This window comes from Hemicordylus capensis, chromosome 6 (assembly GCF_027244095.1).
Source record: "Hemicordylus capensis ecotype Gifberg chromosome 6, rHemCap1.1.pri, whole genome shotgun sequence".
Taxonomy (NCBI): Eukaryota; Metazoa; Chordata; class Lepidosauria; order Squamata; family Cordylidae; genus Hemicordylus; species Hemicordylus capensis.
Window position 1 is genome coordinate 38,848,062 of NC_069662.1, and position 24,967 is coordinate 38,873,028.

General features: G+C 47.0%; 1 protein-coding gene and 1 long non-coding RNA gene across 3 annotated transcripts in view; one reads left to right on the top strand and one right to left on the bottom strand.

The window, feature by feature from the left end:
• Nucleotides 1-23,620, top strand: LOC128328852 (uncharacterized). The gene is made up of 2 exons (XR_008309425.1): nucleotides 1-115; nucleotides 23,120-23,620. It is a non-coding gene; the product is annotated as an uncharacterized LOC128328852 (long non-coding RNA).
• Nucleotides 1-24,967, bottom strand: part of DLX4 (distal-less homeobox 4) — an 88,128-nt gene that overhangs the window by 53,245 nt on the left and 9,916 nt on the right. Inside the window, exons 2-4 of one of the 2 annotated variants that reach the window (XR_008309424.1) lie at nucleotides 15,440-15,560; nucleotides 13,515-13,599; nucleotides 11,816-12,007 (exon numbers count right to left, since the gene is read on the bottom strand). The gene's annotated coding sequence lies outside the window, so the exon portion shown is untranslated. The remainder of the gene's footprint in view (nucleotides 1-11,815; nucleotides 12,008-13,514; nucleotides 13,600-15,439; nucleotides 15,561-24,967) is intronic. The other variant, XR_008309423.1, reaches the window with a different exon arrangement.

Sequence of the window (24,967 nt, forward strand, 5' to 3'; positions counted from 1 at the left end):
CTGGAAAGGGCCCCAAACTGCCTGAACTGGGTGATTTTTGCATAAAGGAAGGCTGGAAGATGGAGGGGAACCTCCGTGGACCCCGCCGCCACCTCGGAGAAGAACCCTGGTTGGGGTAAGTTTTTTGTTTTTTTAATGGCTCAACGAATTCCTGAACTGGGAGCGGGGGTGTTCAGTCCGGGGTCAAGCCGAACTGGGTGTAGTTTGGCTTGACCCCAAATCTTCGAACTGAACTCGTACGGATTTGAACCTGTTTGCACACCCCCAGCGAACAGCTTGTGCTTGCATTCAGATGTCTGTACGCATATACATGTTTTTGTGAGAATGATTATGCCTGTGTTCATTTTAAAAGTGAACTTGGGTACAGGTCCCCAGAAATGCGGGATAGATAGGAAGTGGACTGCTCTACCTGCGTTCAGCATAACATAGGAATAACTGTACCTGCATACAGATCTGTACTTACGTGCATTGTGTGCATTTTCACACAGTGCATAATTTATCGATGGAATTCTCTGCCACAAAATATGGTGATGGCCACTAGGTTGGATGGCTTTAAAAGGGGCTTAGACACATTCATGGAGGACAGATCTATCAATGGCTATTAGTCTGGTGGCTATAGGCCACCTCCAGTCTCAGAGGCAGGAAGCCTCTAAATACCACTTGCAGAAGAGCAACAGCAAGAGAGACAAAGTGCCCTCACCTCTTGCCTGTGGGCTTTTCAGGGGCATCTAGTGGGCCACTGTCTGGAACAGGATACCGGATGAGATAGGCCTTGGGCCTGAACCAGCAGGGCTGTTCTTGTGTTCTTATGGAACACACATGTTCAACCATGTATTGGTGTTAGTATACTGTGCATATGCTGGACTGACAGAAAGATGGGTCTGCAAACCACTGCTTGGGGAAATGCTGCTAAGTCTTCTGTTATAAGTGTGTTGTTTTATTATCAGATAGCACACATCATACAATCCAGGTCTCAAAAGCATGCCAGCCCAGCAGGTTTCTCCTGACCAACTCTTCTATTCACATAAGTCTTCTCCAACACATAGGCCCCATTCGCACGAAACGTGGAACTGTAGTTTTAGAGGGCACTGGTTTCCTCACCATGTTGTCTGAATGCTTGCAACTCCAGTTCCGCGCACTGACTGACCCTTGATTTCAGTTCTTTATCTCCAGTTTGAACTCTCGGGTTGTAGTGAATTTTGTCTCCCCAACCTAAGGTTCCATGCTGCCTGTGTGTAGTCTACATCGTTTGCTGTAGCCAGAGTTGAGGGAAGAAGCTCCTCCCTCTCTCTAGCTGTGATTGGCTGTGCTGGCTGTCCTTCATGCCAGAAGGAAGCCTGCACAGCCAGTTTCCCCTCCTCTCTGCAGTCTCACTGACTGCAGTTAGATTGCTCTCTGTGACGTCCAAATTTGAACAGGAGCAGCGGGGGCAGAGGGGAGCGGAACAGCAGGTCCATTGGACCCTCGGTTCCTCATTACGTGCAAATACGGCCATAGAACTCTCTAGCTTGGTTCATACCCAAGGGAGCTCCCTCAGCAGAAGGTTTCACATTGTACATGCAGGAACCAAAGCCTACCAAGAACATAGGAGCATAGGAAGTTGCCATATACCGAGTCAGACAGTTGGTCCATCTAGCTCAGTATTGTACACTGAATGGCAGGGGTTCTCCAAATTTTCAGGCAGGAGCCCCTACCAACCCTACCTGGAGATACCTGGGACTGAGCCTATCCTTCTGCATGCGAGCGGATGCTCTACCACTGAGATATGACCTCCACAGACTCTCCAGCTGTGAAACACTTATTATGGTAAGGTAGGAATGAGGCTTCAGAGCCAAGAGTCCAAGCAACTGAGTGAGACTGATACAGAATGGCATATACAGTCCAACAGGCTATGTGTCTTAGAAGGCCTCTTCTTAGCGGTGAGGGTGGCGTGCTGGGGGCGGGGGCAGCAACGAGAGGTACCTTTAAAAAGTGATTACATGTTGACCACGCAAATGGCCTCCACACATGCGCAGAGGCCAGGTGAGTGTCAGAGCCAAAGCAGCCATGGGGTAGGATGCTGGGCATTGCACCGCTGCTTACAACAGCTTGCAGGTGCCTGCGGTACCACCGGCAGGGGCCGAACTATAATAGGGCAAGGGGAGACCATTGTCAGGGGACCCACTGACTTGGGGGGCCCACCAGAGGCAAGTCACATGACTGACTCCCCCAGCCGCGCATGCGCCCGGGATTCCTTCAGTTGTATTCATCCTCCGAAACTGATGTGGGTGTTAAGACCTGGAGCTACCAGAACAGCATGTCTTTCTCTAGTACCATGAAATGACTTGCATCGTCCACAATTTACAGAACCTTTAAAAAATAATTTAGGATGATGTTCTATTGTGGCATGCGTATATGTATATATATGTATATATGTGTGTGTGTGTGTGTGTGTGTGTGTGTATATATATAAAATTTTTACTATGCAGTCTCATTTAAGATTTCTTTACTTCATGAGCTGAGCTTCAGTGAGGGGGCCCATTTTAAAATCTTGTCTCTGGGCCCACTCCAACCTCGCTACACCCCTGACCACCGGTAATCACTTTTTAAAGGTACCTCTCGCTGCCGCCATCCCCCAACATCGCCCTCACCGGCACCCTCTGTATCTGACCATAACTATTTTATATACAAATGGATAAAGGAAATCTCACCTGTTGTGCACCAGTCTGTTGGATTAAACTAAAGGGTTCCATTTCCTGCTAAATGAAAAGCAGCAGAATAGAGTGGTTCATCCTGGGATCCATTCCAAGACCTTGATTTGCCCTTTTTGGCACAAGTAGGGAACTCTGGTGCATAATTCACTCGAGACAAGCCTCCTTCTGAATTTTAATATAGATGTAGAGATAGGAAGACACCCCTGAGCCCAACCCAGCACTGCCTTGCCTGGCCCCATTTGGAAATAATTTGGGCACACTGAACTATTTATACAAACAAAGTCTGCATTGTGTGTGTGTGTGTGTGTGTGTGTATTTACACCTGCTGCACACATGCACACACCACACACACACACACACCCCACACACACAAACATACACACACAGCTTAAAGACCTCAGTTATAATGGGACAGGTGTACCTCAGGTCCTAGAAAACCTTTGTGGAGGCTATGGCTTTCACGTCACAAATTGAGCCAATGGTCACCAACTTTTGGGGAGTGGGATAGTACCTGGAGGTGAGTGTGAATGGGGGAAACCTGAGGCAGGTTCAGGAATGGAGCTGAGCTCAAAGTCATCTGTCCAGCTAAGGTGTATGTACGGCCACTGCATGTTCTCACAAGGTCCAGCAAGCATCTCATGAACACATGACATCAGTCCCTTACATATCACAACACAGTCCAGACTTCATGTTGCCATGTAGCAGCATTTCTCCAAGCAGCGGTTTGCAGACCCATTTCCTGTCAGTCCAGCCTAGGCACAGTACACTTCAAAGCCACTGTTCTCCCAGTTAAGTACTAGCTAACATGCATAATTGTAGTGCTCTTCCTCATCTTGCAGATGAGAATCTCAAGTGTTCATAGGGCAGCAAGACATAGAACTTATTCTGGCCACAGTGGGAGTGGGTAGAAACTGGGGAGTGGGAAGTATGTGGTCCAGAAGCCTAGCATCTTCGATTTCATGCATAATCTAGTCTTGGTTACCTAGGGACAAGCCTCTGTAAGTAAGGGGGGGGGTTAATTTCTATTAGGGTGCCCCAACCCCCGGGATAACTCTATTATTTTCTGTCTGTATCTGGCATGATCTTTCATTGGGGCACTCTTGGAGGTCTTGGCACTAAGCCACTTCCAATCTTGGAAATAGCTCTTTGAACGCCTGCTGGAGAGTTGTGTTGCTGTTTCAGATGTCTCCTGTTTACAGACATAAATTACCACTAGAACTTTGGGCTCAGGCTGAAATTGCATCAAGATCTTGTGCCCAGAAGTGAGACATGGTGCTGGTCACTCTTGCCACCTATCTCAATCCGCATAATACTCTCTGTTTGAAATTCTTCATGCTGGCTCCATACCCTCCAACCACTAGGTAATACTATCTAATTTGGTTTCTAGGCTCTTTACCTAGTCCACACAGTCTAAAACTAATCTCCAGCTTTGCTAATATACAAACGACCATGTTCCTCTTTACTTCTGCTCTCTCTCTTGTAGGGACCTACGCAGGTCCAAAGTTTTAAAGAAGGAACTAATGAAATGCCTGTACAGCAGATTGCTCAAAAGAGTAAGCCAAGCCATAGTTTCAACTCAACTCATGGGATTGAAAAAAACCAAAATATATAGGAGACATTCTAGCAAATATTCTTCACATTTTACAGATGGTGAACACTGAGACTAGACTCAATGAATTAATCCATGGCAGAGAACACTAACACATGCAGTACTGATATCACTCAGCTCAACTCACTCAAGGAAGTGAGCCAAGCTACAGGTTCTGGATCAAGTCTGGGAGTTGGGACTCCTGAAGCCTTGATCTCCACTACTGTTGCCTGGAGGTCAGGGCTGACACAGGGCTCCTCTGACAGCAGACCCTGGTCTGAGCTAAGCCTTAATCTGCCAGTTCTATCAATGAGAAGGGAACTGGGGAACCAGAATGAAATAACTGGCCTGTCTGTCTGAGGAGTTGGACCGGCTGAATTGCACGGACCTGATCCTCTGCAGTATCTGGGACGTGGCCTCCTCCTGCTTTAGCTGCAGTAGATTTGCAAGCATATGCATTTCCTAAAAAGTGAAGGGTGGGGAGTTAAAATTACATGAAAAGAAGGCTGGAGGAAGAGGGAACAAACAGGTCATTCATTGCCTTGTACTCTTCTGCAAATTAGCTGGAAAACAAGAAAACCTGTTGTTCTTTCCCTGGTTGGCTGGCAGCCTTGATGGAGCCCGACTCACCATCTTGCTCTCTCACTTTGTGTGACCCAGTACGAGGAGGAGAAGCAGTAGCTCTGTTCTGTGGTCCGGACGGGCCCGAACCTAACTGAGGCCTTTGGCATTCCTGTGTGTGGAGTATATCCAGGGCAGATGACCGTCATGGAAACAACTTGAAACTGGGCCTTCCCATTGGGTTTTTCTCTGCCTCCAGCTAGGAGTGAAAGGGTGTCCCAGTTCATAATATGAAGGTTCTGAAACTTCCAAACTGACCCAGAGGCCTCTAGGCAAGCTTATAGCCGTGGCCCCTCTTCCACTGGACATTTGCCTCAGGCTTGGGTGTAAGAAGGGGACGGGTGGCAAGCGCTGCCCCCCCCCACACACACCCCACAGGTGCATTCACCTGCAGATGGGGGAGTGCCATATCGTCCTTTGCCTCAGGCAGCCAAAGATCTTGGGTCTCTTAGGAACATAGAAAGCTGCCATATACTGAGTCAGACCATTGGTCTATCAAGCTCAGTATTGTCTTCACAGACTGGCAGCAGCTTCTCCAAGGTTGCAGGCAGGAATCTCTCTCAGCCCTATCTTGGAGATGCCAGGGAGGGAACTTGGAAGGAACCTATATGCTCTTCCCAGAGCGGCACCACCCACTGAGGGGAATATCTTCCAGTGCTCACACTTCTAGTCTCCCTTTCATATGCAGCCAGGGCGGACCCTGCTTAGCTAAGGGGACAAGTCATGCTTGCTACCACAAGACCAGCTCTCCCCTGCTGATCACTTCCCAGGCTATTTCTGGATCAGTTTTGAATATCCTGACTTTCATGATCCACTGAAAACAAACCCAGAATATTCTGGAGTTGGGCAATATCTGTACATTCCTGTGAGCAATTTGTTATCCTGTTTCTCTGCTGGACCTTCTTACCTTGCCATTTGGGGGCAGGCTCCCAGAGGGTTCAATTCAGCAGGTGTTCAGTCCCAGGCATGCTTTGAACACCAGGTCTGAACCACGGCACATTTGCCATAATTCTAGAATGCCTCTGTGCTTTCTTTAAAAAAAAGGGGGGGGGGAGAATTGCAGCTGTACAATACATCGTTTTTATAATGCCTCTGACCTTTCTTTACTACTGTGGACCACAGCCAATGCTTACGCATTTGGGGAGGGGGCTTCCAGGCCAGCGGGTCTGTTTTCTAGGCAGACTCAGGCCCCAATGCCTTCTTCTGTCATAACCACCCATTGCTGGCACCCGCTGGATATGTCAAAGCAGACAATTTGGGGGGAAGAATATGTCAGTGCTTTTAAAGAGCTGACAGGAAAAGGTGAACCCACATCTGACAGCATTCTGAGTCCCCACTTGTGACGGCTTTTCTTTGCTAATGACAGAAAATTGCTTTGTTGCCCAGGTTCTGGGGGAGGGAGGGTGATTGACAAGGAAAATAGCAGAGTTCTTTCCGTCAGAGACAAAGTGGAGTCCCTGGGAAAGTGGAGAGGGAGAGGCAAGAGAAGCAGAAAAATCACATTTGCCCCACTCTGCTCAAAATAGAAAAGCCACTTAAATGGTTTTCACCTTCCTGCCTGTGAAGTTGTGCGCCATCAGACAGGCAGCACTCTTAAATCTGAGCTGTGTAAAAGTACATTTCACATGTCTGGAAGAGCTTGCCCTTACGCTCAATGCTTTCTAGTGCATTCTAACTCTTTTCACATGTTATGTTCAACATTCTAACGATCTGTATGTTCAACATTCATACAATCTGTGCAGAGGTCAGGGGCGTAGCAAGGTTGGAGTGGGCTCAGAGACAAGATTTTAAAATCCGCCCCCCAACTGAAGCTTAGCTCTTGAAGTAAAGAAATCTTAAATGAGGCTGAATAGTGGTAACAAAAAGCATAGTAAACACACACACCTATGTGCCACAATAGAACATCATCCTAAATTATATTTTAAAAGGTTTTGTAAATAGTGGACGATGCAAGTCATTGAATGGTACTAGAGAAAGACATGCTGTTCTGGTAGCTCCAGGTCTTAACACTCACATCAGTTTCGGTCGGAGGATGAATACAACTGAAGGAAGCCTGGGCGGGTGCATAGCTGGGGGAGTCAGTCATGTGACTTGCCTCTGGGGCCCCCCGCAAGACAGTGGGCCCCCAGACAACTGTCTCCCCTTGCCCTATTATAGTTACGCCCCTGGCAGAGGTACAGAGCTGTACACGGGCACAATTATTCACATGTTATGGTGAACACAAGTACAGCAGTACGCTTTCTGTTTGTATCATGCATTTGATGGGCCTGTGCCCAGGTCCATTTTAAAAATGAACACAGGTGCAATCATTCATACAACAACATGGACAAGTATACAGACATCTGGACACAGGGGCAGCAGAATGTCTGAATAGGACTAATGCGTTTTCTAGCATGCACAGTGGCCCACCAGATGCCTTTGGGAAGCCCACAGGCAAGAGGTGAGGGCATGTCCCTCTCCTGCTGTTGCTTCCCTGCAACTGGTATTTAGAAGCATCGTGCCTCTGTGGCTGGAGGTGGTCTATAGCCACTAGACTAGTAGCCATTGATAGACCTGTCTTCCATGAATTTGTCCAAGCCCCTTTTAAAGCCATCTAAGCTAGCGGCCATCACCATATCTCGTGGCAGAGAATTCCATCGATCAGTTAGGCACTGTGTGAAAAAGTTCTTCCTTTTGTCGGTCCTACATTTCCTGACCTTCAGTTTCATGGGATGGCCCCTGGTTCTAGTGTTGTGAGAGAAGGAGAAGAATTTCTCTCTGCCACTTGCTAATGCCATCTTTGTCTCTGCCTATGTGCTGCACTACGTGAGTCGGTCAGAGGATAGGAGGGAGCTCAGCTGGTGGGTGGATAGGTCTGCCTTTGGGGCAGGCGGCTTAATTTGATGGCCTTCCAATTCTTTTCCACTGCTTTGGATATTTTAACTGAAAAGCAGTAGATCAATATTTTGATTGATTGATTGATTGATTGATTGACTGAAACAGCACAACAATGCCCATAGGCTTCTTGCTCTTGTAGCTGCCAAGAAAAGTTAGAAGAGATGGACACTGGCTAGCAAAATCTTGGAGTCCATCATGGGACTAAAAAATGTTTCTAGCATGGTCAGAGGGCCGGCCTTCCATGTTCCTCTCCAGCCCCAATCTCCTATAGTCCAACTATGGCCTTGTGTCTATTGTGAAGGGGTGGACTCTCCTGGAAATGTGTAGACTCTCCTGGAAATAAAGAGTGGCCATCATCCAGGCTAACATTGCAGTTGTGTGACAAATTCATGCGCCTGCACAAAAATGGCATCGCTGTACAAAATCCCAGAGAGTCACTCTTGCGCAAACATTCCCTACAATGCAAACAGACAGAAGAAGCTGTTTCCCAGCAGGAAGTGCACCACAAGTTGTGCATTTTGTTGTACAAATGCAAGGATGTTTGCACTCATGCAACACTAGTCTGAAACAGAAACGCTTGTAGCATCCATGGGAGTTGGGGTTTTTTTTGTGGGCGGGGGGGGGGGGAAGAAGCTATGCCCACTTATCTGGGAGTAAGCCCCACTGAATTCAATGGGAGTGACTCAATCCAGAGGTACCTGACTCCTTGCCCTCCCTCCAAACACTCATGAACTAGTGCAACATCCTTACATTTGCACCACATGCTTGGATGTCGGCCAGTGTACTTAAGCATGTGCAGAATGCCCTCCTTTCATGACTGAGTATTCACAACCAATTCATCTCAATGCATCTGGAATTGGGGTTAAAGGCTTGTAAGTTAGTGGCATGACCTCCAGGCAACCCGGGTCCATTGCTGATAACCAACTACCCATAATCATAATATGAGTGAAGTGTTCCCAAGACCCTCCAAGTCCGGGTTGCTTTTGGACCAGCTGCACCCCTTAGAAGTCCAGCCCTTAAACTTTCTCTTAAACTTAGAAAACCAGCCCTTAAGCATTCCCCAGTCCACAGAGACTAGTCCAAAACAAAACATGGCATACCAAACTAATCCCACCTCCACGGTGAGTAATTGCCAATTGCGGTCACCCAGATCACAGCGAATTGTACAGACGACGGGGTTTCCCCATGCACTTAAACTAAGCCTTCTGAGTTGCCTGAAATTCCCAAGAAAGACTGCACTGCATTCCCTGGGAGATCATCTTTGATTAAGATAGGGACCCCTAAACAAGATCTCCCACCCAGGGTCTCATCCTGCTCAGCCTGGCTGCCTGCAAAGTGTTTTCAAAGTTGTAATTAAGTGGGACCGTGTTCTGTGTGGTATATTTACATATCTGGGGAACCCTGAGCTTTAAAAAAGAAGGGTTAAAAAAAGAGAGAGAGAATAAAACGAATAAGTGATGGTAGATGTATAATTAAAGGGCTATTAAGAGGCGCCTCAGAGTCTCTTTGCAAGCAAGACAGACATGCTGCGGGCGGATTTCAGTTCTGCTGCTTTACCACCCGCCCTTCTGTACAGCCACAAGGTGGTCCTTGAAGGGAAGGCCATGGCTGGGTTGATGATGGTGCAGACCAAGAGCTGGGAATGTCCAAAGGGTTGCTCAAGCTGGCCAATGAGTTGATCAAACCTTGGGAAATTCTACAGCCACATTTGTCCTCTCATCATACTTTCAGGCAGGGCTTCTCAGCCTTGGGTTCCCAGATGTTGTTGGACTACAACTCCCATCATCCAGCCACAATGGCCAGCTCCAATGGGAGATGTAGTCCAATAATACCTAGAACCCCTGGCATAAGGCATTCCATATTGATTTCCAAGCTCCATGATGATCTTTTTTCTCTGCCTACTGCTTGGGCTATAGAGATGCTATGATCTCCCCTCAGCTTTGTGTAACCATTTTCAGTGGTCAAATGCTGAAATTAATTCAGCCTGGATTATTGTTCATTGCCATCGGACAACCTATCTGTTGGAGGTGGCAGGTTCTCCTGGGAACATGTGGAGCAGTAATGAAGAGTGGCCAGCAACCAGACCAATACTGTGTTTGAGCAACAAACACACCAGAGCCAGCTCTAGGATCAATATCAACCTGGGTGGAACATAGGTCCATCTAGCTCAGATTTGCTTGCATGGACTGGCAGTGGCTCTCCAAGGTTTCTGGCAGGAGTCTTTTTTGCCAGCCCTTCCTGGAGCCTTTTGCATGCAAAGCAGATGCTCTATCACTGAGCTATGGCCCCATGTACCGAGGAATGTTTTCAGTAGCTCCTCCCAAGCCCATGGTTAGTTTATCATCTGTTAAGTCATCGCTTCAACTCATTGCAGCGATTTTTATCTAGGACAAATGCCATCATACTGCAAATGGAAAAAAGAAACAAACTTTAAAGATAACTGATGGAAGTTCATGTTTGTGGTTAGTACCAAAACAACCTGTAGAACTTTGAATAAAAGGTTACACTCAGGGGCGTAGCTACCGTTGAACTGGGGCGGGGTGGGGGGCTAATGTCCACTAGCCGACAGTGTGCAGGGGCCATCTGGGGATCTTCATCACTGCCCCACTCCCGGCACCCAGCTGTTAAATGAAGTGCTCAACAGCTGGTAAGAGGGTGATGGGTGGAGTGTCAGTGTTCTGGTGCCAGCTGCGCCCCCTGCACCGGTGTCAGAAACATTAGGGTATGGATGCCCCACCCATCAGCTCTCCCAGCTGGCAAGCACCTTGTTCACTGGCTGGGTGCTTCCTTCCTTTCTCTCCCTCAGAGCCACCTTCAACCTTCCTGCACCCCTGTTAGATTCCTCTCTTTTTCTCTCTCCTTAGCTCACTGCAGCCAGTGCACTCAGTATATAGGGATGTGCGAAGAGGTCAAGCCGGTTTGCCATTGAACCGGGCCAGCTTGAGGGCCCTCCCTTGAGCCGCACTGGGCCCAATTTGGCTTGACCTTGAGCAGAACCTCCCGGGCCAGCTTGGAGCCGGTTCAGGGGTTCTGAAGTTTTTTTAAAAATTGAAAAATCCCCACTCAACGCTAGGTCCAGGGATGCTGTCGCAGCAAGAGGGTGGGGGTCTGCTATTCTCCCCCTGGCCACTGCGCATGCACCCTGGCCACCTGCATGGCCACGCAAATGGCCAGAGCACATGCGCAGTGGCCTCCAAAATGGCTGCCACCACCAGAGGAAGGCCCGGAACAGCCTGAAAATGGGCTGAAACAGCCCTTGGGAGAGTGGGGAAAGGCCAGCAGGGGGAGGGGGAAATGGCAGAGACCCCCATGCAGCCACGGCAGTACGGTTAGTGTTCTTACCGTTAGCCACGGTAAGTGTTCTTTGGGATTAGGGTTAGGGTTTCGAGCCTAAATTCAAGCCGGGCCGAGGGTCTGTTCAGGTAATACAAAACCGAACATGCTCAGTTCAGTTTGAGTCCAGTTTGAACTCGAACCGAACCGGGCAAGCCGGTTTTGTGCACACCCCTATTAATAAACAGTGAGCCATCAGGCTCAGCCTGGCACTCCCTTCAGGTCAGGGGCAGCTGGTGCAGACACTGCCACGGAGGCGGCGTGTGTGGGGGGAGGCATCTTTAAGTTTAAATTAGGAGGTGCTTACCTCCTGGATGCCCACACCTGGAAGCTCTTCCCAGCAGTGCCGCCCAGCCCAGTACCCACTGTGGTGGAGGATCAACTCCACCACTCAGCTGGTGGAGGCTATTTGTGTAACCAGCAAATGGCCTCCACGCATGTGCGGCAGAGGCCGGTTGAGTGGCAGAGCCGATCCTCCACTGCAGTGGGTGCTGGGCGGCGTGCCGCTGCTGGGAAGAGCTTCCAGGTGTAGTGGGACGGGAGGTAAGCACCCACTAATTGACACTTAAAGGTGCCCCCTGCCGCCCCCTCCCCAGTGGCACCTGCACCAGCTGCCACTGCTTCAGGCAGGAGCCCTGGATGACTATCCAGCTCATTCCCCTCCAAGGCCAGCTTTGCTCCTTCTCTGTTGATTCCAACTCACATGCTTCCCAGTTTCTCTTCCTCAGCACTCCCAGACACAGTCACCTCAGCCCAAGAAAGGCGAAAGCCTCACACCTAGCTGCATTGTGGGAACAGCAGTCTGTGCTGGATTAGGTCCATAGATCTACATAAGAAAGGTCCAAGGTTGATCGTATCCAGCATCCTGTTTTCCACAGGAGCCAACCAGATGCATCTGGAAAGAAGACAAGCAAGAAGCATGAGAGATCAAGGCATGCCCTCCCTCCCCCTGGGGCTCCCCTGCAGCTGGTAGTCGGAGACATAATGGAACATAGGAAGCTGCCTTTACTGAGTGAGATCATTGGTCCATCTCGCTCAGTACTGTCTATATTGACTGGTAGCAGCTCTCTAAGGTTTCGGGCAGGAGTCTCTCCCAGTCCTATCTAGAGATGCCAGGGATTGAACCTGGAACCATTTGCATGGCTGACAGCCAGACTAAATTACTCATGTTTTGTCCCACTTAAATTAATGGGATGTTTTAGTCATGAGTAACTTATCCCATTAATTTCAATAGGTCTACTTATGAGTAACTTATTCGGGCTGCCAGTCACAGCCTTGGAATCTGGAAGCAGCATCTAGCCACCAAGACTAGTAGTAGAGTTGCCATAGTCAAGCTTCCCAAATCCAGGTGGCCAATTTGCATATTATGCAAATTATGTGACAACTAATTAGCATTTATTTATTTATTTGACAGGTTTGTATACTTTCCCCTCCTTCTCGGCCCTCCCATGTGATCGGATCCAGAGTGAAATCCGGGCAATCCAGGCCGCGCAATTGAAATCCATGTAAATCTGGGTGGAATTTAGCAGCTGGGTGGAGGAGCCAAAATCCGGGGGCTACCCTAAATTCAGGGGGACATGGCAATAAAGACCATCCTTCATGAGCTTGCCAAAATCAGCTTTGACAGCACCAGTCTCCTCTTTGGATGGAGGGCTGAATTCAGGTCTTTTCCCCTCCCAAAATCAATAGACCAAGACTTTCTCCAATGTTACCTGAGTGTGCTCAGCAACTGCTTGGCAGATACATGTATGCAAAGCTGATTGCTCGTCAACAATGCTTTGTCAAAACACACACACACACACACACACACACACACACACACAGCCATACCTGCTCAAGGTTATCTGTTTGGACCAACCAACCAACCATCCAAGTCCAGCTATTTTATAAAACATAATTAGCTTGTGTCCATTTAAAACATACATTATCTATCACCACAATCTGCAGGGGCATCCCTTTCACAAGGCAAGGTGAGGCAGTCACTTTAGGTGGCAGATTATTGGGGTTAGTGATTGGTGATTGCCTTTCACCAGCACGAACAGAGCATCTCGTTGGAACCAACCTAAGCTGTACAAACTTTGCAAGGAGCACGGAGCACCTCTCCTCACACACCCTGAAAAGCTTGCAAGAAGCATGAGAGGAAAGGAGGAGATTGCTAGCAACTTTCCCTCCTCCCTGTCCTGCGGTGCACTTTCAATGCTTACAAAGGTTGGTTTGGAAAGGGGGCTGACCCTAACCAGGGCCATGGGGCAAGGCAGGATTTTGCCACAATACCTTGGGCCACCCCTAACCATCTGTGACACTCAGATGCCACAGATTTGAATGAAATTTAAGCACACTGAGTTGTGTGCTAGATGGCCCCCTCTTTTCTTCCAGTGTTCGAAAGCCGAAAGAACCCTTACCTTTGTCCGGCAGTTTCCTCAATAGCTGTTCTCTGGAATTCATTCTTGACAGGATTGTATTTCACAAATAGGTTTATGCTTCATTCTAAAGCAAAAAGAAAAGAAAGGAGATAAAGAAGGTGTATTTGAAAGAGTGGTGTGTTTTTTAAGTCGCGCTTTCATTGTTGATGACTCTTAGTTGTTGTTTTATTAAGAACAAAGATGATAAATGGACATGTGTAAAACCTACTGAGGGCATTCAGTTTTGACGTGCTGTTTGATGCAGTGACATTCTGGAGAGAATACGAATGCCAATTTGAACTTTAGTGATCTTTTAGTGAACTTTTGTGTGTACATTAATCTCATCTTAGACATTCTTTTATTTCATTAAAGGCCACAGGTGTTTCTACGCACATGGCATTCTTTCGCTTCATGGCAGCACTGCATCATAGGCTTTGTGGTTGTAGGGACTGTATGCATAAACTGTCTTCTTATGTTGGTGCTTTTTACCCAGAAGAATAATGGTTTGGTGGGAAAGTGTGAAAATATTAGAACAGAGATTTCACACATGGTATGTTTTGTTTACAAGCACGAAGATTATTTCTCACCATATTCCCTTTTGTTCTAAGATGGATCTAGCTGTGGTGGCACAGCGGGGAAGCAGCTTGCCTAGAATGCAAGAGGCTGTTAGTTCAAATCCCCGCCAGTGTGCTTTCCAGACTGTGCCTAAGAAATACATTTGTAGTCACCTATACTGGGCAGCATCAACAATATAGGGAGGTGATGAAAAGCATCATCTCATACTACAAGGGAGGAGGCACTGATAAACCACTCCTGTATTCTACCAAGAAAATCACATGGAATGTGATCGCTAGGAGTTGACACCAACTCAGCGGCACAATCTTTTACTAAGATGGATAGTTTGGTATGGAAAAGTTGAGACGGTGCAACATCCATCCTGTTTATTCATCACACGTAGATTCACTGAAAGCATGGTAGATTTTGGAACAGCTGCTAGCATTTGGGAGATTAGGACTCAGAAGTGACAGAACTGCAATTTTCAACTCAAATTCTAGTCGGATTCTAGCTGGGTTCTGGGTTAGGCAGCACGTGATAAGAACTGCCAGGATCAGGCCCCAATTCTTAGCCCAGCTGTTAGCCAATGTTAAGGGACTGTGGGCTCCCTTAACCCAGGCTATGGGCTTGTGTGTGAGTTGAGCTACTACTAGAGAGCCTGTCCCTTGGGGGAATCCTCAAATGCATTGCGCGTGTCATGCTGTGCATTATGGGATTCACGGAGGCCAAGACAACCAGTCCTGGCCTCTGTTTCCCAGCACTGCCAGGAGCAGCACGGAGATTCATCTGTGCTGCTCTCGGCAGCACTGGCCATGTGGGTGTGCAGCTGTGAGCACACAGGTTGTCTGGGGGAAGGTAGGTTAACACAGGCTGAACACAGCCCGAGCAAACACATGATTCCAAAGCCGGAGTTAAGCGAGCACTCACATCTTTAACCCTGGCTAAAAGGTGGGTTAAAAATATGGGCTAGGTGGCACTGCCCCGCTGGGATTGGGCCAGATCCTGGCGGTTCTCACATGCAACCTAACCCAAGCTGGGCTTCCCTAGCCTGGGTTAGGCTGCATGTGAGAACAGCTTCTGGGCTGTGAAGTAGGAAGTCCTTGGTTCAGATCTCACCTGACCTCCACCATCCCTATCCAGCTGTGTACTCACTACTATGAAGCCTTCAACAAGCCACAATCTCTCTCAGCCTCAGGAATGAGTTTCTAGGAAACTGCATACTGCTTCTGAAAGTGGAGGTTCCATATAGTTGGAGGAACCGTGTCTGAGTCTTTAGTAACATCTTGCTGGACCCTGTATGTCAAGGGCTTTGTTGAACTCTCTATAGTGCTGTATCAATGGAAAGCCATTATTACCATTCTGCGGCATACCTCTTGGAGACTGAGAGCTGCTTCAGTGCTGCCGCTATAAATACAGCTTCCTTTCCTTCCACAAATGATCACCTGGGTTGCTTTTGCAATCAGGCCAGTCTTCCGAGGACCTCCCCTGAACCTTCCAATTTAAACATAAGCCATTCGTTAATGCCCTAATATATTAGCTTATGCATCTAGGGAATCAAGAGATCAGAATGAGCATTTGGACATCAAAAACACACTGCCTGTGTTCCATAGCCTAGAGGAGCATCTGCCTACGCACCAACCACCTTTGCAGATGGATTCCCTCATCTATAGACACACACCTTTTTCCTGACACCACCTGTCCACTTCCATAACAACATCCTTGTTAACTCTGGTTCACTGGCTACTGAATGGAGACTGGAATTCTTTAATCCACTCGTGACCTCCCGTAGAACTTTACATGCTGAGCTCTGTAACCCAATCCTTCTCAATCCCATCTATGGTGGGATATTATCTCCAGTCCTGGTTTCACATCTTCACATTACATTTCCTTGGGAAGGAAAGGTAGGAGCAAAGTTTCCTTTAACCCTCTATGAACAGAGATTATTTTCCCCTCTGATGCTGAGTCTTTGTACAGCATCTTCTTTTCTCTGACTTCTTCTTTTCCCACCCTTTACTTTTGTTCTGTTGTATTTTTTTTCCTTTTATTTCTTCACACACGTTTCCACCACTCTTTCCCCCTTTGCTATTTTTTTCCTGCCACATGTTTTTGTTCTTTCTTTAGAAAGCGTTACCAGCTTTTTAACTGGCCCCTATACCTTTAGCATCAGTTTGATCTGTAGCAATTATCAAGTAATTATGTTCAGCTCCTTGCCATGAAAAGCTTCACTTACAGATTGCTGCGTATCAGTCCTTTGTCAGAGGCACAGAAGCAGGCCAGACTGTTTCATGGGGTTTTTGTTTGCTTGTGTGTGTGCATTTTTTCAGACGTGCACCTAGGTAATTTTGGAGCTTGGATCTAAAGGCCTTTGGATCCTCCCCCCCACCCCCCAGCAAAGTCAGCATCATTTTTTAACACATTAGTTCTTGAGGGCACAAACCACAGCACCTGGGACAAACTAAAGAAGATTTGGGAGGCCCCAGGGGGTGTGGAGGCCCTGGACTTTGGGTCCTGAAGTCCAGCGGTAAGAGCGCCTCTGGCCCAAATCCATCTCTGGGCTGGCCCCCTCCAGCCCCTGTGCCCACGTCCCCCACCACCGCCACCCAAAGATAAAGCTAAACTAGGCATGACACATCTCTTCCACAGAATATTGCCAGTGGCAGAGGAGGAGGGAGATGATCTCTCCCTATTGAGGTGGTTATGTCTTCCTCATCTCCCCATTGTGTAGAATAAAAAACGTTGCTGCACTATTCACTCCTCTTTTAGGACTTTAAGCTTAAACATTTGCATTCATTCAGATTGCTCTCTGGTCTACTTCAGTATAAGTAGTGCAAATTGTATTTAAAATGCCATATCAGTTGGCCCATCCCATCAAAGATGGACCCGTCCCCCTCCCCTTTTTGTTGGGGCCTGCCCTAAACCTTCAGGTCATCCAGGGTCTTGAGTGCATCAGGTGTGTACTGCTAGAGTACAAGGAGAGTTTGGTCAGCGATTTGTACATTGACAATCACAGCCGGCCTGGGTGCAGAGAAGGGAACCAGAACAATTTTTAAAAGCTTTGTCTGATTCTATGTGTCAGTCCACTATAGATCTTTGAAAAACATTAATACTTTAATGTCATCAGCAGTCACAAGTAACAACATAGAGGAGTGATCAGGTTACATTGAGTATGATCATCCATAACAGACATTTGTTGTTAATGACTTGGTTTTTTTCAGCTCAATTGAGGTGTATACCCTACAACTTCAATATCAAGGAAGTAGAAAAGGCACCCAGTTTTTTTAAAAAATGTGCATTCATTATTTCATCATATTATCACTAGGTTTGTAACCTGCTTGTCTGCTGAAGCACTTTTAAAATGCAATGAAACAGTTCAATCACATGTACTGTTTTTATTTGGAAAAGGATATGGGAGATTCATTAACAAGTGTTCAGAATTACTTTGAAACTAAATAGCATTGACCTGAGTTCACTACTTGCTTGGAATTGTGTTATGAATATCAAGAATCATCTCAATCCGCCCCCCCCCCCCCGCAACTAAGGCTATGTTCAGAATTAATGTAAAGCATTACATTTAACTCTAGAAGTCTGGAGGACAACTTTGATGGGTCCCCTTTGGCAAATACATTTCCCCTTTGGCAAATACATTCAGAGTCTTTAATACAACCACCAAAAAGGCCCTGCACAGGAACTCCTCTGAACTGATCTCTTAAAATGTGGAAATACTCAGCAGCGCTTGGTCCACAGACTTTAACAGATGCACTGGCTCATATGAAAGAGGGACTTGCTAAGGTACACTGGGGGATTCCACAATTCTGCTTGCTCCACGTAGATTCTTGAGGACACAAACCACACCACCCAAAACAGACTAAAGAGGATTTGAGGGTCCCCAGGGAGTCTTTGGACCTCGAAGTCTAGGGGTAAGAGTGCCTCTGGAATTTTTTTTTTAAAATGTAAATCTCCTTCGAGATCCATCTACCATGCCTTCCCTTACAACAGATCTCTGCTGCTCGCTTCCTCCCATGCTGCAGTAAAACATGCCTTGGTGTTTCAGCACTTTTCAAGCTGCAGATGAAGGGTTGCATTGCTGAGTAAGGTCTTTTCCTTGCACGATGATCAGATGCAGGCATATGCAAGTTTAGTTTGTTCAGATGACATAACTATGTTCCACCCTAAGCAGATCCCGAATGCAAATAGCTGAAGGCATCCTAATGAAATATATCGCTTCTGGAACATTGTAGGCCAAGGGTTCTCAAAAGTGAGTCCCCAGATATTGTTAGACTACAACTTCCATCATTCCCTGAAACCATTGTGGCCGTGGATGATGGGGGTTGTAGTCCAACAACATCTGGGGATCCAGCCTTGAAATCCCTGACTGCAGGCTGTTGCTAGGGTGGCCACATTCCAGATTTTTGAAATGGGAACCAGGATTTCAAGGATTGTCTTTCTTTGGCTTTTCAGGGTAGAAGTGTTGCAAGGTGAGACTGAATGGTGCAACAGTTTCAAGCCATGAGTAAAGGGTTGTTCAATGCTTCGTGGTAGGCCTGATGGCCATTCATATTGCTGTCCACTGCAATGTGGTTTCCAGGTGGTGGGTGTCCATATTCTCCTTGAACTGCATTATCTGGCCTCTCCTCCCATCCCAGTTTGGGCCAATGGGGTTGTGGAGGAGGCGGGGGGATGAAGTGATGTCTTTTTAAAAAAAAATTCTCTCTCGTCTCCCTTGCACAAAGCTGTCACGGAAAGTACCATTCAAAAACAAAAACTTAATTGCAGCATTGCATCCTTGCACAAGCACTACAGCAAAAACAAACAAACAAAAACCAATGGTGGGGAAAGTGCTGCTCCAAAATGAGATTTTAATTGCAGCGTTGCACCCTTGCAAAAGCGATCCAGAAAAACAAAACAAAAAATGGCGGAGAGAGCCCCTAGAGGGGCTCCTCTAGAAAGCCCCTAAATGTCAGGGGAGTTGGAGATTGGTTGGATTTTGAACAGGAGGGTCATGGCAGGGGAGTCAAGGGAGCTGTCCCCCTTGCTTCCCCCCCCCCAAGTGGTGAGCAAAGCAAGCCTGGGAGGAGCCTCTTGGCTCTTAAGGCTCCGCCCACCCACCCTTCTCATAGGGTAAAAAGAAAAAAGAAAAAATAAGAAAAGGGGGGAAAGATACAATAAAAAGAGACAAATAAAATTGAAGTGCCCCCCCCACCCCCGACACATCATCTGAGTACTTCATCCTTATGTGGAAGCAGGAGATTCTTATTTCTGATGTGATTTGCCATATTGATTGGCTGATATCTAAAATTAGACCAGCATAGCTTTACAAATTCTAAAATGTTGCAATTGCCAACATTTATCCAGATTTTTAATGTATTTAACAGAGGGACAGTCCAAGATATTTTGCTTCTTGAGGTGAAGGACAATATGGCACCCCCAGCTGTGGGTGGGTGCTCAGCATGATTCTCAGGCCAGGCTCAGATCAAACCAATTATTTCCACTAATAACAAAATAACGAATGAGCTCCAACTCCTTTCCCTTCTCGCTCCCTACCAGAGTACTCTGTGGTTCTGGTGAGCTGCAGGCAATGGCTGCAATTGCTAACAGTCCCATTTTGGGGTCATGAACAGCCATCAGTGATTGGCTACCTTAGCAGGTCTCAGGATCATGAATATCATGCAAGCAGTGACTAAGAGTGCTGGACTAGGACCGGGGAGACCCGAGTTCAAATCCCCATTCAGCCATGAGACTTGCTGGGTGACTCTGGGCCAGTCACTTCTCTCTCAGCCTAACTTACCTCACAGGGTTGTTGTGAAAGAGAAACTCAAGTATGTAGTACACCGCTCTGGACTCCTCTGGGAGGAAGAGCGGGATATAAATGTAAAATAATAATAATATTAAACCTGGAAGAGAAAGAACATTACAAATACTTGGGCATTCTCCAGGCTGATAACATCGCACACACTGAAGTTAAAAGAAAAATTGGAAGTGAATACATCAGGAGAGTTAGAAAAATCCTCAAGTCCAAACTCAATGGCGGGAACACCATACAAGCCATAAACACCTGGGCTATACTGTACCTGTTATCAGATACACTGCAGGAATAATAGACTGGACCCAGGCAGAGCTAGAGACGCTAGATCGTAAGACCAGGAAAATCATGACCATCAATCATGCTCTGCACCCCCACAGTGATGTCAATAGGCTATACCTCCCTCGCAGCTCAGGTGGAAGAGGAATGCTGCAAGTCCATCAAACAGTAGAGGAGGAGAAAAGAGGCCTTGAAGAATATATCAAGGACAGTGAAGAAGATGCACTTCAAATGGTCAATAACGCGAAACTGTTCAACACCAATGAAACAAAGCAGGCCTACAAGAAAGAACAAGTCAAGAACCGAGCAGAAAAATGGAGAAATAAGCCCCTGCATGGTCAATATTTGCACAATATAAGTGGAAAATCAGACATCACCAAGACCTGGCAATGGCTTAAGAATGGCAACTTGAAGAAAGAAACAGAGGGTTTAATACTGGCTGCGCAAGAAAAGGCACTAAGAACAAATGCAATAAGAGCCAAAGTAGAAAAATACACAAAAAACAGCAAGTGCCGCCTTTGTAAAGAAGCAGATGAACCAGTGGACCACCTAATCAGCTGTTGTAAAAAGATTGCACAGACTGACTACAAACAAAGGCATGACAAGGTAGCAGGGATGATACACTGGAACATCTGCAAAAAATACAAGCTACCTGTAGCCAAAAATTGGTGGGACCATAAAATTGAAAAAGTTGAACAAAATGAAGATGTAAAAATATTATGGGACTTCCGACTACAAACAGACAAATATCTGCCACACAATACACCAGATATAACTGTAGTGGAGAAGAAAGAAAAACAAGTCAAAATAATCGACATAGCAATACCAGGGGATAGCAGAACAGAAGAAAAAGAAATAGAAAAAATCACCAAATACAAAGATCTTCAAATTGAAATTGAAAGGCTGTGGCAGAAAAAGACCCAAATAATCCCAGTGGTAATTGGCACCCTGGGTGCAGTTCCAAAAGACCTTGAAGAGCACCTCAACACCATAGGGGCCACAGAAATCACCATCAGCCAATTACAAAAAGCAGCTTTACTGGGAACAGCCTATATTCTGCGACGATATCTATAACCATTGACAATAAAATTCTGGCATCCCAGGTCCTTGGGAAGGACTCGATGTCTGGATAAAACAAACCAGTCAATAACACCTGTCTGACTGTGTAAACAAGAAATAATAATGGATAGTGCTCATGTGTGAAACCTATTTTTACTGGCTAATAACGCTTCACTTTCTAGAAAACAAAATTACATCACACCCAGTTTGACTAACCACGGTTGTATCAATAAGCAGTGGAGAAGCAATCTAAGCTGTAACTTACATTGTAGGTTAAGTTGGAAGTGATCAAAGCACCTCCAGCACTCAGGCTCCCAATTACTCCTGCATACTTCCCCACTCATATCCCTTATTCGCACAACCCTGGTGGGGTGAGGCAGGGAATATGAACAGCATGCCCCAGCAGGGCAAGGAACAGCAGCCCTGAATGGTGGGATGGGGTCTGTGGTGGCAGGGGCTGACCCAGCACTCTCTGCCCCCTGTGCCCCTACCTACACCTGTGCCTGAGGAACAGGAGCATAAGAAGGCTCTCAGCGGCCCGTGTGCGGCCACCGCCACAGCCGTCTGGCCCCGCCCCCACATCTGACGTCAGACACTGGGGATGTGGTCTTCCTCCCAAATGGGGTCGCACGCTGTGTTGGGCAACGAGACCAGGAGTGGCTCTCCCTGTCACTCCGGCCACACTGCCAAACACAGCGCGGGCCGATTTCGGCTCCAAACAGGGCCACATGGCCCCATTTGGGACTGAAATAACGCTCCCACATCTGATGTCAGACATGGGGGGCGTGTCTGGGGCCGCCCTTGCGGCCCCTGATTGGTGGTGGCCCAGGTTCTTTGAACCCGTTTGCCCAATGGTGGCTCCGCCCCTGCTGAGGCAACTGGAAGGGAGGGACACTCCAATGTGACACATTGGGCCTGACACACATCCCAGTGTGGTATCCCTTAAGCTCCAGCTACCATCAAGAATCATTTCCAGCTGCACAGTGGTAGGGTTGCCATACTTTGGCTTTCCAAATCTGGGTGCCTAATTTGCACATTGTGTAAATTGGCTTGAAAATAATTTTTGAGCAGAATAGTGACTGAACGTTTTGCTCCATAACTCTGCTTCTACAAGGGCTATCATCATCATCATCATCATCATCATCATCGTCATCATCTTCATCACCTACATTTTATATCCCACTCTTCCTCCAAGGAGTCCTGAGCGGTGTACTACATACTTAAGTTTTTCCTCACAACAACCCTGTGAAGTAGGTTAGGCTGAGAGAGAAGTGACTGGCCCAGAGTCATCCAGCAAGTATAATGGCTGAATGGGGATTTGAACTCGGGTCTCCCCGGTCCTAGTCCAGCACTCTAACCACTACACCATGCTGGCTAGAGCTTAGCTTTTATTGATTTATTGATTTATTGATTTATTTAAAGCTTGAATCCGGGTGAATTGGGGTGGGCTAAGCAATCTGGGTGAGATGTATTTAATTAATTAATTTAAAATATTTATACCCTGCCTCTCCAGTGCACTACTGCTTGGGGCAGTAAATCAATGCTTGAAATCCAGGTGAAACCCGGAATGTCAGGGGGCATGGCAAATCTACACAGGGGGCGACACTGGATGAGGTACAGGGCAAAGGGCTGTGAGCAAAATCTATTTGTATGACTGAGGACATCACCCCCAGATCTCCTGAGTTTCATTTCACCACTGGCCTTTTCTGAGCTCTGTGGTCACCCATTTCACAAGGAATATCCCATCCAGCACTCACAAGTTGTTTTCCCTTGTGGTGACTCTGATGACTCAGCACCCTGCCTGAGACAGAGAGTAATCTTCCTGTACCCTAAGGGGATGCGACTTGTAAGCAAACTGGTTAAGAAAGAAACCGAAGTTTTCATCCCCCCACCCCCAATTCTGTTGCTGCAGGAGCTTTTTCTGAAAGAGAGGGATGTTCTCATCATACTGCCAAACCTAGAAGGGAGCGCACCGTGAGAAAATCAGAAACGCTTCTTTTTGGCTCCAAACATCTGTGGAGCCAGACAACTTGGGAGATGGCAGCTGAGAACTTCCAAACTTCCACCAGCTGACTTCAGAAGTTCAGAACACAAAGGAGTTCAGCTGAAGGCCACAACAGTGCATCATGCTGCTACCAGGGTTGGCAACCCTTCAGGATTGGTCTGGAGCCCCCAGGCATTGGCATCGGCTATGTCCCCTGCTAACTGAGCAAAGAGGCACCATTTTAAAGTGGCAATTCTCTTTATTTATCAGGGGGAGAGCAACTGGCCCTATCCATCCCTAGCACAACATCCCTCCAATGGATGTTGCTGGTGTCTATCTTATGTTTCTTGTTTAGATTGTGAGCCCTTTGGGGACAGTTCACTTTGGGAACTTTTGTTGAAAATGTTATATAAATATTTGTCATATTTGTATTTGTATTCGTATTCGTATTCATATTCGTATTCGCATCAATCTCCAGACAACTCTTGAAAGCAATTCTGTAAATTTTAATGTCTTGATTTTGGGGAAAATATTTGTTTGTGGGGGACCTCCAGGAATAGTGCCAGTCAGCATTAGGAACATAGGAACATAGGAAGCTGCCATATACTGAGTCAGACCATTGGTCTATCTAGCCCAGTATTGTATTCACAGACTGGCAGCGGCTTCTCCAAGGTTGCAGGCAGGAATCTCTCAGCCCTATCTTGGAGATGCTGCCAGGGAGGGAACTTGGAACCTATATGCTCTTCCCAGAGCAGCTCCATCCCCTATGGGGAGTATCTTCCAGTGCTCACACTTCCAGTCTCCCTTTCATATGCAACCAGGGCAGACCCTGCTTAGCTATGGGGACAAGTCATGCTTGCTACCACAAGACCAGCTCTCCGCTGTCAGGGATGCTTTGGCAGTTTCCTGCACTGAGCAGGGGGTTGGACTAGAAGACCTCTAAAAAGTCCCTCCCAGTTCTAAAATCCTGTGATGCAACCCTTCCATTTTCTTGGTATGGTTATCAAGCAAACCATGCTGGACCAGGGCTAGTGTTGCACTGTAGCAGCAAGTAAGGAAATAACTTTCCTTGCTCCATAGTAATCATCAGCCAGAGTTTGCCTCCCTCCTGTCCATCTGACTGCCTCCAAAATCTTCTCCATTGCTAAGCTAATCCTATTCTTTGAGTCTGTTCTTGACTAACTTGGCAAAGAGGCACCTTTTTAACGTGGCGATTCTCTTTATTTAGCAGGGGGAGGGTAACTGGCCCTATCCACCCCCAGCACAGTACTTCCAGTGACTGTTGCTGGTGTCTATCTTACGTTTCTTTTTAGATTGTGAGCCCTTTGGGGACAGGGTTCCATCTTATTTGTTTGTTATTTCTCTGTGTAAATCACCCTGAGCCATTTTTGGAAGGGTGGTATAGTAATCGAATAAATAAATAATACATAACTGTTTGCCTACAACTAGGATTTTAGACACTGCTTTCTGGTCGTTCATGGAGGGGACAGCCAGGGATGGTGTCAGGAGTCAGCACTGTGCTGGACAGCTGCCAAGGGCCCAGGGATCTCTGAAGGGCCTACTCAGCCCTGGGACTACCTCTGTTGACCCATAATATTTATGCAGTGGTGGGGCCCAGCCAGCTTGCTGAGGGCCCTCTGAAACCTGGAACTGGGTCTGGGAGCAGACATCACTAATTGTAGACATAACTACAATTTGTTTTCTTTAGAACCAAATTTCTTATGAGATAAGAGCCCTGGAGATGCAGTGCCTTTTGTGGTCTACCATTGTGCAGGT